The sequence below is a fragment of the Nyctibius grandis genome, chromosome 1 (assembly GCF_013368605.1).
Source record: "Nyctibius grandis isolate bNycGra1 chromosome 1, bNycGra1.pri, whole genome shotgun sequence".
Taxonomy (NCBI): domain Eukaryota; kingdom Metazoa; phylum Chordata; class Aves; order Nyctibiiformes; family Nyctibiidae; genus Nyctibius; species Nyctibius grandis.
The window spans coordinates 12,598,043-12,611,872 of NC_090658.1; the positions used below are offsets into that span (position 1 = coordinate 12,598,043).

At 51.8% G+C, this 13,830-nt stretch overlaps 1 protein-coding gene across 1 annotated transcript in view; it reads right to left on the minus strand.

The window, feature by feature from the left end:
- The window catches only part of SLC8A1 (solute carrier family 8 member A1), a 127,912-nt gene extending 118,063 nt beyond the window's left edge, over positions 1 to 9,849 (minus strand). Inside the window, 1 exon segment of the mRNA XM_068424317.1 lies at positions 9,775 to 9,849. The gene's annotated coding sequence lies outside the window, so the exon portion shown is untranslated.
- Positions 9,850 to 13,830: the final 3,981 nt, after the last annotated feature.

The window sequence follows — 13,830 nt, forward strand, 5'->3', positions numbered from 1 at the left end:
AACCTCCCTCTTCCTCCTAAAAGAGGGCTTGTTTTACAGCACAGCTGGGAACCAGGCTAGCTCTCCAGCCACACAGCAGGCTACACATGATGCATTGATGACTGCAAAAGTACAGCCCGGCAGGAGTTCCTGGGGAGAAACATTTACCCTCCTAAACAGGGACACACCAACACCTCCTTGAAGAAAAGCACCTGGTCACCACCACCCATCTCCTTACCCCCCATGACACAAAAATCACCCCTCCTCATTAGGGCAGCAGCATATTACACAGGGACAGGGCTGCGCGTAAGTGAAGAACTGCCTGGAGGAAGAAATGGGTACCATCCTGCACTCGTGTTACGGGATCTACTCCACAAAAAGACATTGTAATGATGGATCAAAGCCCTCTCCTGCATTTGCTTTTATTTAAGGATGCTGTAGTAGGATTATTGGGCTGGAAGAAGGATACTGAGAATTTATCAAGACAGTTTTCTGTAAATGGCATTTCTTCACCAGGAACTCTTGGTCTGACTCCCCACCCCTCAATTTTCTAATTAAGAAAAGAAAAAGATACACAGAGCAGGAAGTGAGCAAGCGGGAGAGCTGGGTGATAAGAACAGATAAGATGAACAAGAAAAAGCAAGTCTCCTGCATGAAGATAGATTTAAAAGAAAGGAGTTGTTTGCGTTGGAAATCCTGCTAATGCTACAAAAAGCTCTTACTGCTGGAGTCAGAAGCCCTGAACATTGCTCCCCCGATCACAGTCCCTGGGTACCTTCTGCTTCCCAGAACGCAGGCTGTAGCCACCGCTTACAAATCTGAAGTTAAAAATTGAAAACATGACGTTTGTAAAGAAGAGTACCTTGTTGCAGGCCATTTGGCAGATCGCTAAGCTGAAACAGATGTGTGTTCATGGTCATTGAAGCTTAGTCGAAGCATGAATTAGTCACCCAACATCTGTACTCCTGTGTTCCACACTGCTCCAAACCAAGTCTCGGAGACATTTGATAAAGGGGCTGTCAAAACACAGGCTGATTTGCTATCTACTCTGTTTATCCCAGATAGCTCCTAAGTGTAGTTTTGAGTTTTTTTTAAAATACGTACGCTAAAAAAAATTTAGTGTGGGCATAAAATATTACTCAGCTGCATGATTCTTCACCTTCTCTTTCTAAAGGGTAGTAGTTTCAACAGAAAACTCAAGAGCATCCACCTGCCCTTGTTCAGTTTATTTTCTCCCTGTGGCAAGTCATATCCTTGCACATGTACAATTATTCAGAGCAACCAGGCATTGTGAAATCCCCTTGGCAAGAAGAGGAAACAGATGGTTCTAGAGAAAATATTATGCTTTGGGTCACTGATTTAGGTCATAAAGAATAGGAGAGTCCCATCGCACTTTGGACCAACTCTACAGTCTTAAAAGGATTCAAGCACTGGAAGTCTCAGCCAGGTAAAAAGACATCCACTAAATCAGATTAATAAGTCACTTGAACTTTATTTGCCATGTTCTTCCCTTTCAAACATTCTAATATAAGTTGTTTTGGGTTTTTTTTTAATTTTTAACTCAAGTCCCATATTTTGTTAAACAGGAGGAAAAAAGGCCTAGAGGCTTGCATTTGAGCAATCCATCTTTCTGGCCTTCCCATCCAGCTTCACCATGTACAAACAACATTTTTCCCTCAGACAGCAGGAGATAAGAAATATGGAAGTTTTCTGGAGAGTTCACATGGGTGGGGAAAGGCTGGAGCTTTGGAAGAAAAGCCCACCAGCCTTGGCAATGTGCCAGGACCCTTCTTTGAGTGGCAGTAGCATTCCCCAACTCTATGCTGGGCTTTCTCCGTCATTTTATGGTGTGGTCATCAACCAGATCCACATACCCTCACCAGCTTTCCTACTTGAACCAATTCACGATGAGCGTTATTAACACCAGACTCAGGAATTACAGAGGGCTAGAAAATGCTTGGCCACAGCATGCTGGTTACACACATACAATCAGAGCCTGACACCCAAAACATCTCTGAGAAGCAGCTGCTATAAAATTAGCAACATTTCTTTATTTGTACAATCCAAAATAAACAGCTTGGTCCCCAGAGACCCTCTTACTCTGCACTTGCATAGGGTCTCGGCCCATGGTCAGCGTGCTGCTGCAGGCGCAGTGGTAGGAATATTTCCAGACAAATCATTCATATTATGCTCTAACAAGAAGCAAGGCTACCAGAACACCAGCCCTCCCTCCAAACCCAACTTTGTTAGCTTTTCATTAAGGTGTCTCAATTGCATTTCCCATCCCGGCCATCAGCAATAAAAGCAAATGCGGTAGCTGATTCAGAGCATGCCAGGTTATCAGCCCCAGCAAACGTTGCCTGCCATGGTGCTCGTGGCCTTGGCGTCACTCCCCCAACGCCTCTCGGGTCAGATTTATCACGGCAGCATCAGGCAGGGATGTAAGCTGCTCTTCGGCTCGGTGTGGTGAAAAGGCCCAAACCACCCCAGGCCAGCACATCCCTGCCCATAAGCACTATCCCATGCCCAGGGGCAGCATCCGGAGCCCTTTTCACCGCCAAGGGAGTGGAGCTGTCCTGGGGCTCCCTGGAACCGGCTGCTTGAGAGCTTTCAGGTAGAGCTGGAGCTAACTAACCAGGAGAGCCAGATCCCAACTCGGGCTCTCCTGAAGTTGCAGCTGTGTCCCTTCCCTTTGAGCACAAGCTCCTCCAGGGCACCAGAAGTTGGTTTTACACAGTCATGGAGGAAACCCTGCAAGAGGCTGCATGGTCCCTTCAAGGCAAGCTCAGTTTAGGTGCAGCTCCTGGCCAAGGCATGTTGGTCTAGCCTTTATTCCAACCCTCGGTGTTGTGAAACACCAGGAGGGCAGTTGTTGCCCACAGCAGGGCTAGAAGGGTTGCAGAGATATTTGCCTCCTTGCTGGACATGGGAGCTCTAGGTTTTACAAATTGGTAGGAGAGAGCTCCTGCTGCTAGCTCGTGCCCCAGTCCCCCCAGCTCAGGAGCTGCCAGATGGGGAGAAAACAGCCTTTTAGACTCTGCTCTGACCTTTCCCTGTCAGCAACGCTCCTCCAGGCTGGCTGGTTGCTGCATGCAAAGTGAGTCTGAAAGCTGCTCTGCATTTCAGCAAAGCTCAGCTTTGCCTTTGCAGCAGCCTCCCAAAAGTCCCATCACTACTTGAGCACTTCACCCTTGAAATATCCACTGTAAGACACTTCCTGTTATTTTCCTACACCTGTGTATCACACACAGGTTTATGACCATCTGCAACAAGCTGGTAGCACCTTTATTTTTCAGAGTACTGAAAAAACACTGCTAGCCCAGACACTTTCATTACAGAAGAAGGATTAGGCAAGAAAGGAAATGGCCTGGGCTCACAAGGAATGAGTGGCCACACAAAGAAAGTGTGAGATACTTCCCATGGGGAATTTTTTTCCTAGCATTCGACAGAAAATTTGTACAAAGCAGATGTAATACCAGAGCAGTATTCACACCATTACAGCCAATACCAATGCTACCCAACAGTGCTTACCCCACTGAGACATCAGCTTCATAACAAACATCATTACTGTGAATTTACTGCCACCTTGTATGGGAGAGGGTGTCCCTGCAGCTGTGTCACTGGTGTATGGGAGGTGGGAGCAGCACCCGCTCTCCACAGGGTGAGTGGAGGGCAGTAGGAAGTTTGCTCTTCACATGCGAGCAGCTGCTTTTCAACATGCTCTGGGGTCACAACTGGGAGCATGTTGCAACACCACAAGGACTCCCAGCCAGCCCTTCCCCATCACATAGTCAGAGCTAGACAGAGAGGATGACACCAAGCTGGGTGGGAGTGTCCATCTGCTGGAGGGTAGGAAGGCCCTACAGAGGGATCTGGACAGGTTAGATAGATGGGCCGAGACCAACGGCATGAGGTTCAACAAGAACAAGTGCCGGGTCTTACACTTTGGCCACAACAACCCCATGCAGTGCTACAGGCTGGGGGAAGAGTGGTTAGAAAGCGGCCCGGCGGAAAGAGACCTGGGCGTGCTGATTGACAGCTGGCTAAACATGAGCCAGCAGTGTGCCCAGGTGGCCAAGAAGGCCAATGGCATCCTGGCCTCTATTAGGAATAGTGTAGCCAGCCAGTCTAGAGAAGTGATCGTCCCTCTGTACTTGGCACTGGTGAGGCTGCCCCTTGAATACTGTGTCCAGTTCTGGGCCCCGCACTTCAAGAAAGATGTTGAGGTGTTGGAGCGAGTCCAGAGGAGGGTGACCAAGCTGGTGAAGGGTCTGGAGGGTCTGACCTATGAGGAACGGCTGAGGGAGCTGGGGTTGTTTAGCCTGGAGAAGAGGAGGCTCAGAGGTGACCTTATTGCAGTCTACAACTACCTGAAGGGAGGTTGTAGCGGAGTGGGAGTCGGCCTCTTCTCCCGGGCAGCTAGCGATAGGACAAGAGGACATAGCCTCAAGCTTCGCCAGGGGAGGTTCAGGTTGGACATTAGGAAGCATTTCTTCTCAGCAAGGGTCATTAGGCATTGGAATGGGCTGCCCAGGGAGGTGGTGGAGTCACCATCTCTGGATGTGTTTAAGAAAAGCCTGGACATGGCACTTAGTGCCATGGTCTAGTTGACATGGTGGTGTCAGGGCAATGGTTGGACTCGATGATCCCCGAGGTCTCTGCCAACCTGGTTGATTCTGTGATTCTGATTCTGTGATTCTGTGTTTTCCTGGTGAGAGCGCACTGCTGCAGGGAGACGGGGAAGGCAGCGCAGAACCCCTTTGGCTGGTGTCAGGGGCAGGAGAAAGATGGTCTCTCTTCAGCCAGAGGGGTAAAAAACTGCGGCAAAGCAGCAGCTACTAGCTACTGCAAGGCACAGCTAGCCTGCAAGCTAGAGAAGCAGAGCCTCAAAGCAAGCCAGCTACTCACTCCCCGGCCAGTGTCCCTGGTGAAAAGACAGCAACCCCAAAAAAAGGCTCCAAGTGAGAGGACAGGCTCTCCTAGCCAACAAGTGCCCCCTGTCCCCTGGCAAAAGTGGCTGTTTCAAGTTATGTGCCCTATGCTCCTACCCCAAGGTCAGGCCTGAAGTCTCCAAGTCACAGCACTGCTTTCCCTGTTTCTCTTGCAGAAGAGCAGCATTTAAGAGCCTATTGCAAGCAATAACTAGCCTTCCCTGGGGAAAGCGCTGCACACCTCGCCTCCACGGGTGGGACTCGTACCCGCTGCCTCATCTCCTGAGGGCTAGCAAACCTCTCCTCTCCTGCTCACCCTTCCTGGCCATGCTGAAGCCTGTACACCTGTGCCTCATTGAAAGCAGCAATCTCTTCCACTGCAGGGCAGCTCGAGCAAAGCGTGTGCTGGGAAAAGATATAACTGTAAGTAAAAAAAAAAAAAAGCCCAAACAAATTGTCTGGTCTCTGACCATCAATCAGTAAATCAGCCAAGAGCCTCAGTCCAGCTTCCTAGAGCCCAGCGACACAAAACGGATGCCAACAGCCCTGCAAGGTACAGGGTGCTTGTAGATTTGTCTAGGCAGGCACAGGCTCCACTGGCTTCACTTCTGATCTCGACTCTGACCCGTGGCACAGCTTTGGTAAAAAGTAGTTCATCTCAGCTGTGATTTTTACCTATCAAAGCAGGAGAAGGACTGTGCCGCCACGCTGGCTGTACGTCCAGGCCCGTGGAGGAAAGCAGCTATGTCCAAATACCGTGTTGCTACTCAGGGCTGCACAGCGTGACAGTACTTTAAACACAGCTTGGAAAACCCTTGGCTCACAGCCCTGTTTCGGCTGTGCCCGGCTCCTTCTCCCTTCCACCCAGCTCTGCCACTCCAAAACAAGCACAGCCTGTTGGTATCCCCTGCCCATGACCCTCCAGATCTCCACATCAGGAAAATTATTTCCAGGCCACCAGCATCCTGATTGCATCAGTACAAAAAACCATCAAAACCTTTCCAAATATAGTCAGAGGCACAAGCCCTCCATGAAGCCAATCAAGTAAAATACACACCAGGCCACCCTGTTTTCTGTAAAGAACATTAAAAAGTTAGAACAATGATCAGCCTGCAACTGATTTTTCCAAGTATCCTATCTCTTCAATGAAGCATCCAATCTCTTCCCACAATCTCCCCAGCAACTTTCCAAAATAAACAGATAAATAGAGAAAATAAAACATCCCCAATATAACATTTCAGCCAGATTGGACGAATTTGGGGGCAGCCTGAGACTGAGCTTGGAAGTGTTTGTCAGGGAGATTCCAGCCTTGCTTTTTAACGCATGGAGACCAAGTGGCAAGTCATCCCTTTCCCCTGTGGTTCAAGATCTCAGCAAGGAACATGACTTATGAGAAATAAGGGACAAATACTACATTTCTTTTGGGGTTGTGGGTTTTGGTTTTGTGGGGGTTTTTTTTTTACATCTCTCCTCCTACTCACTGCTGTCTCCAGACCATTTCTCTATCCCTACCACCTGCTTTTGGTCTCTTCTTTATCAAGCATCATCAGGCTCTTCCCCATTATTCCTCCTGGGCTGTTAATGCCTTCCTCTGCCTGTGGATCTCCCTTGCTGATTTAAGCATGCTGCTATCTGCCTGGTCTCCAGGAGCCAGCTTTAAGGCTGCCTTGCCGACAGACTCCCTCTGCGATCTCAGGGCAGCCCTTTGTCTCACTGTGCCCTGTGTCTCCCTCTGTAAAATGGGAAGAGCACCTCCTGTGAGTGCTGGGAGGATAAAACACTGCTAATAAGCTTGAGGCTCCTGGGTAGCCTGGGGAGGAAGCATCTGCCAGGAGATGCCCCATAGGGGCAAGGAGAGAGGAACTAGCAGGCCTGTTGCTTTCCTCTCTGTCTGCCTGTGTCTGCTCTCCCCTCCAGGTCCATTTTTGCCCTGGGTTTGTAGCTGTGCATGGGTCCCCTGTGCAGCGGGATGCTCTCCTGGGCTCTGTGGGAAGAAGGAGCAGAAAGTTTCAAGGGAGCAGAGACAAATCCCCAGCCCCAGTTCCCTGCACCCACCCAGGGACAAATAGACACATCCCTGGGAATGTGTGTGGGGAAAGGCCGAGGTGAGTGCAGGTTGTGGACCCAGGTGGTTTGGACACGGTCCTAAAAAGGAGCTGGGCAGGTTAGTTTGGGCTGGAGGCCCACCCTGGCATGCTCCATCCATCAGCTAGGTGCCTAGCCCTGGCTGGTGAAGGGTGGTGGCACCTCCCAGAACAGTCACTGTCCAGAGGTACAGCCCTCGCACCACTGACGTTAGAGGGAGCTGAATGCTAGTGCGGAGCAGATGCCCAGATTTTAGACCACCAGGTGCGCGCTGGGCCTTGGCTGCCAGGTTAACCACCCCTCCCTCCTCCCCAGTCTCCCCCGCCTTCTCTGTCTCCCCAGGAGCTCTTTGCAGCAGCAATCTCACTTCTATTTGTAGCCAGGTTTCCTTAGGAAGCCAGGCATATGAAATCACAGTTTCCACGTCTGTCTGTCTGTTCACATTGCTCCCCCCTCCTCCCAATTTCAGCTAAAATCACCAGAGGGATAGAGATAGCAGAGAAAGCCAAGTTCCTACAAGCTTCCTGAAAATAGCAGGAGAGATACCACTCGCCCTTGTCAAGGGAAAGACCAGTCAGTGAGCTCTGCCCATATGGGATGCCAGAGTCCCGACAGCACGGCACCCTGAGCACCCTGCAGCAGACCCAGGTGCAGCTAGGATTTGCACAGCTGTGGGAACCAATGTCCATGAGCTGTGAGCACATGCAGATCACAGCATACTGAGCTTGAACAGAGCTCCAGGTTGTTCCCTGTATCAGTCACAAGGAGAGCCAGTATCGCATGCCATTTGTGTTGTCTATGACAAACCTGTTGGTTGTCCAGTGATGCTCATGCCTTGGGGAACGCTGGGCTTTATTATAGAGTCTGAGTTTCATCAGGATGCTGGGGAACAGTGGCTTTTCCCTGGTAAGCCAGCAGGACTGTATCCCCCAAAAAACACAGCAGAAAACCAAATTCTGTCCTAGATACGAAGCTGGAAAATTGCAACCCTGACAGCCCTGAGCAGATCAGGCCCAACGAGGCAGAGAAATGGCTGTGCCTATCATCATGCAAGGTGCTGTGGTGACTCCCAAGAGCAAGGACATGAGCCAAGTTCATGCCGTGCCATGTACAGCAGTGCCAGGAGAGCAGACTAGGTGCAGGCTGGGCAGGTGCAGGACAGTGAATATTGAAGTCTCAGGAGCAATTCACAGCCAAAAGATCATGAAAAGCTTAGTGAACGTGGAGGAGAGAGGAAGCAAGGAAAGTTTCATCAGCTTAAAACAATGCTACTCGGTGTTGGCATTCAGGGACATCAAGCATAAAGAGTACATCGAAACTCCTCAAATATCTTTAACACAAACCCTAGTACAGAGAAAGCTTTGAGCAACGTGGCTCCCCAGCACTGGCTTATGAGTTGTTTATGCCTCCAGAGAAACAGCTGGTGGGGTATAAAAGAAGTCAGGCAATGCACCAACTTTCCTGGGGAGACGGTGGTGGGGGTTCATGGCTTGGCTGGTACGTTATGGCTCTAGAAATGATAGATTATTGCCCTATTTGGAAAAGGGGCAAAACTGCTATTGAAGAACCAGTCGGAAGGAAAAGGGGAGAAAGAAACGTTTATCAGATGCACCCAAGGGAACACAATTGCCTTTCTTTGGTGATGTCCACTGCCCCAGCCAAAGCCACACAGTACAGCTCTTTTTCTCTCAGCCGCCATCATCACATCAAATGCAAGTGTCCCAGCTTCCCATTTCTAAAAAAAAGTGCAACTCTTCTCTTTGTGCTGGTGAGAAAAAGCATATGAATGCCTAGGCAGGTGTTGGGAGAGCATACAGAGAACCCCAACCTCTCTCAGCCCCCGTTTCCATTGCCTGACTTGCGATTTCCAACATCTGGGACTGGAGGAACAGCTTCCTGTGAAGCGCAAGCGAAGAGGAGCCCTGAAATCAAACACTTGCACCCACATGCCTGTGACCTTGTGGTTTTACTACAGCTTTCATTTTTAGATTCCAGTTCTCCCTAGCGCTTGCTGCATTTCTACAACATTTTGGCAGTTTGCTTTCACCCTGGAGACAGAGCTGAGCGTGGGGTTGCTTAGCATGGCTCGGAGGGGAGGGAAGCAACAAGGCTACGATTAAAGAATTAAACTCGAGATGACAGAAGAGCCCCAGCCATGCTTCTACCTAGACAAAGCCTACGTGATGAGCGCTGCTTAATGCCAGCCCTTAGTAACACCCGCCGATCGAGATGAAAAAAATGGGAATTTCATCGTGGCTGCAGGTGCCTCGACCACTCACCTCGAAAACCGTTTCAGGGCGGAAATCCCCGGGGCTGGAGGAAAAGCAGCCCTGCCTGGAGGCACGAACAGCCGCGCCAGGCGGAGGCACCGCGCCCCGCCGCCGCGCACGGGGAAAGATGCCCGTAAGCCCCCCGAGAGGGGGGGAGGCGGTTTGCTCCAGCCCCCTCCCCGGCCCCACCTGCCCGGCAATGCCCGGCCCTTGGGGTAGGGCGGCGGTAACCTCCCGCCGCAGCCGCGCCTCGCGTCGCGACATGTCGCGATTGGCCGGCGGCGGATTGGGGCCGGGGGGCGAGCCCCATCGCCTGCCTAAAGGTGTCGCGGCTGGGTTGCAAAAAGCATTCCCGGGGCTGGGAGGGGGGGAGCATCCTACCCCTGCCTTCCCATGGGCTCCCCCACGGCTCCGGGCCCCCCATCCCGCCTCCCCCATCCTTCCCCCGTGTAGAAACCAGTGGCGGGGTGGCGGGGGACAGGGCTGGGGGCGGTCGGTCGCGGTCCTACCTGGCGGGGGGCAGGAGCGGGCGCCGCCGGGGCCGGCTCAACAGCGGCGGGGCATCGCGGCGGGGCGGGTGGCGGAGCCCCGGTGCGCGGCTGCGGCGCGGCGGCGGGCGGGAGGGTGAGAGGGAGGGAGGGAGAAGGGAGGGAGGAAGGGAGAGATGGAGGGATGGATGGAGGGAGCGCGCGCGCAAACACACACACACGCCCCGGGGATGCGCTCAGCCGGCCCGTGCCGCAGGCAGCCTCCCCTTCCTCCGCATCCCTCCGCGGTGCTGCGCGGGTAGGGAGAAACCCGCCGTCCCTCCTCCGCGGTGGCAGCTTCAGCCTTCCTCCTCCTCCTCCTGCTGGAAATATTTCCCGATTTCCTCCTCGGAGCGAGGGACTTTGAAAGGCAGGGCTGGTTGCGGACCCACCCCCAGCAACCCTGCCCGCCCTGCCCGAGGCAGCCCCCATCCCGTGCTCTGCCTGTCCCCAGCCCTGCTCTGCCCTGCCTGGGGCAGCCCCCAGCCCTGCTCTGCCTGACCCCAGCCCTGCCCTGCCCGGGGCAGCCCCCAGGCCATGATCTGCCTGTCTCCAGCCCTGCCCGCCATGCCGAGGCAGTCCCCAGCCCTGCCCTGCCTGACCTCAGCCCTGCCTGCCCTGCCCGGGGCAGCCCCCAGCCCTGCCCTACCCTGTTCCCAGTCCCCATCCATGCTCTCCCTGTCCCCAGCCCTGCCCTGCCTGTCCCCAGCCCTCCCCTGCCCTGCCCAACCAGCCCACAGTCCTGCCCACCCATGGCTTGTTGCATCCCCCCTGGCCACCCTGCAGCCTGCTGGGGCAAGCCCGACTCCATTTGCACCCTGCAAGAGGAAGCAAGCTCTAGGAGAGATGGCAAGAAGGGAAGCAGGAAGACAGGGGTGCAAGGAGTGCCTTGCTGTGGCTGTCACCGTGCCCCGCAGTGATGCCCATGGCTGCTATGGGGAGGCAGGAGGTCAGGAGCATCCCAAGGGGCCCTGGCTTGAGGTTCACTCCCCTCTCACATCACCAACGTTGTGGTGTTTGCAGAGGAGAGCGGGGGCCATGGGGTGACAGGCAAGGGGCATATGGGTCATCTATGGCCCTCCTGGGAACTGCCCCTGCATCTGGCTATGTCCGGGTCAGCTCCTGAACCCACAGAGCCTCCTGTCTCCATGGGAGGGTCACCGGGGTTGGGGAGGTCCTGCAGGAAGCCAGCAGCCTGACACAGAAGGACTTGCTGCACCTCAGGCTGGCCCAAGTGTCCTTCCTGTGGGCAATTCCCCTTTCACCATGCCTGAACGACTCCTCCACCCTTCGCTGGCTCCAGCAAGGAGCAGATGAACCCATTGTCCCACCCTCCAGGCAAAACTCCGTGGCTTTAGGAACTTAAAACAGGACCAAAGCTAATAACTCACACACTGGTAGTTCCAAGTACCCAACGACCTTGAGCAGCCCTCTACGCCCACATCCTCAGGTGCAACAAGAACCGTGGAGAAGCAGAGCCATTATTCTAGTTCCTGCACCCTCTTACGCTGTCTCCCTCTTATCTTGTCTGCTCTGCCTGTAATTATTGTCACCACTGGAAAGATGGCAAGCCAGAATTTTACCTTTGGCTTTCATTTGTGCTTTTCTTCCTTTCTTTCCTTTTTTTTTTTAAAAAAAAAAAAAATTGTGCATCACCATGTCCTTCAGCAGAGATGGAAAACTAAATTTCTCTGTTCAAGATGAGGTGTAAGATATGGACAATGTCACAAAACTCCTTTGTAAAGCACTTTGTGATGAACTGACCAACCAACAAACCAGCCACTTCTTACTAGTATTGCAGCTGTTACTGATACTGTTTAGTTTTGGTCTCACTTTAAGAGCTTATTGCCTACACATGGGATGAAAGGCATTTCCAAATAAGAATTTGGTTCAGAAATAAACATGTTTTTATGTTCAGTAGCTAACTCTGATTGTCTGTCTCACCTCTTTTGATTCAAAACTCTTCAGAGGAGGAATAAGGTTGCATCTGGCCATGTGTGGTACTTTGATGGGACACAATTCTCCCAGCAGGGACATTGATATAAAATGAGCACAACTAAATATGTACAGCATGCACAGTGCTGTGCTCTGATCAGGGCCTGAGCAGAGCATTGGATGTGTATCAGTGGCGTTTGGTTTGGCAGTGGCTGAAGGACGCAAGGCACTGCACAAGCTGGCATGGCAAACAGATAGTGTGAGCAGAAAAAATTGGCGTGGTTGCAACAAACACAATCCCTGCTGTTGCTTTTCACCCTGCACACTGAAAACTAATCATTGCAACAGTAAGCAGTGGAACTCAGATTTTAATTAGCTGTCAGCCATGAAGTTCTCCTTAAAGCTCCCCGTTTCCCTCAGTTATGTTGCTGACCTACTTCCCAGCTCTTTCACTGAATATGGTACGCAACTCCTCTGGAGCACCAAGGCTAATGCTCTGGTGAGCATTAGCAGTGACTCTGCTAATGGAGATCCACTGGTGAGCTGCTCTCTGAAGAGCCAGGCATGTCCCCACTGGGGCAGAAAAGGTGAAGCAGAGATGCACCATCATCTCACTTGCACCTGAGAACAGCTTTCATCTGCTTGAAAAGTGACTGTTTAGGAGGGATATGAGGCTGGGAGACTGGGAGAAGACGTCTCCCACTCCCTAGTCCCTCACACACCCCTTTCCAGGCACATTCAGACCTTCATCTTTCACAGTCTTCAAGAGAAAGGTGGAGTTGGGTTCTGAAAGAAAGAGTGGAAGTCAGAGAGTAGGGGAGAGAGTGAGCCCAAATGATGAGAGGAGCTACTGTGTTATAGGACTGCTCCACACTGCAGTGGCTGTGTTTCACACTGCTTTTTCTCAGCCAAGCTAGCTGAAGTGGTAGCTGTAACAGCATAGAGCTCTGCATGGACTGTGAAATTGGCTGAACAAGCTGAGAAAATGCTCCTGTGTTCTGCCTGGTACTCCAGGCCAAAATGCAACAAGACTGCTCATGTCCTGACACAGCAAGTTTGTCATGGGGTGGGCACATCCATGCTTCATCACAGTTGCGGCCTGGGCTGTGCTGGGAGAGACAGCAGTTTGCTCCAGCTACCTTCCCTTCCTTGTCTCTCTTTGCAGTCATTGCAAGTGAACACCTACCATTGCAAACGCTCTTACAACCACTAATTAGTAGTCTCAAAATCATGGAGATCCTCATGCTAATGCTAACAAGTGGTTCATTCATCCATTCATTCATGCACACCCACAGCTCTCTCCGGCAGCAGCCTGCATCTCTCTGCAGTTGCTGGAGGAGGTTTCTGAGTATTGTCTACATATGCAGAGCAGAAAGACAATTCCTCCCTGCAAAGAATGGGGTTAATGGACTGTGGAGTCTCAAGCACAGGACAGAATGGTGCAGGCCAATTCTTTGCTCAATAGCTTGTGAAAAAAAAGACTTCTGAGCTCCTGCACATGTTAAAGGAGGGGACACAAACCCTCAGGCATTTCCTGCTTGAAAAATTCCTGCCTTATATTCCCTGTAAAAGAGACAAGTGGTCAAGGCAAGGTCAGTCTTCAGCTCAGCCACAGCATGCTCACCTCTGAGCAGCTGTCCTACCACCCTTTCTTGGCCCTGTCTGGAACATCTCCTCAGTGGGATGCTTTGGTCTCTGCTCCAGCCTTTGTGGATTCAGATAATGCTGGAGGATAACCAGCGAGTATCATTGGTTAGTTATATCTGACTGTGGTTTTCCTTGAGTTCCTCAAGAGATGCCAGAGAGATCCTGCAGGAGCAGATGGGATGTCACCTCTGGCTTGCCGTCCATCTGTCTTTGCTCTTCACTGCAGCAGACTTGAGCGTGTGCCCACTGAACCTTCTCCAGCTCTCCTCTGCATGTTCTTGGCAGAGACCTGGAGATTCCTGAGAGTGTTATTTCTAAAAAAGGTGCTCAGAAACCTAGTTTCCAGCAATTTGAGCATTCACTTTCACTGTCACCTTCAAACACATCTTTGCTCTTAGGAGGATAAATCAGGCATTTCGAAATGTGGCATATGGAGTGGGACACAGCAGTGAATAG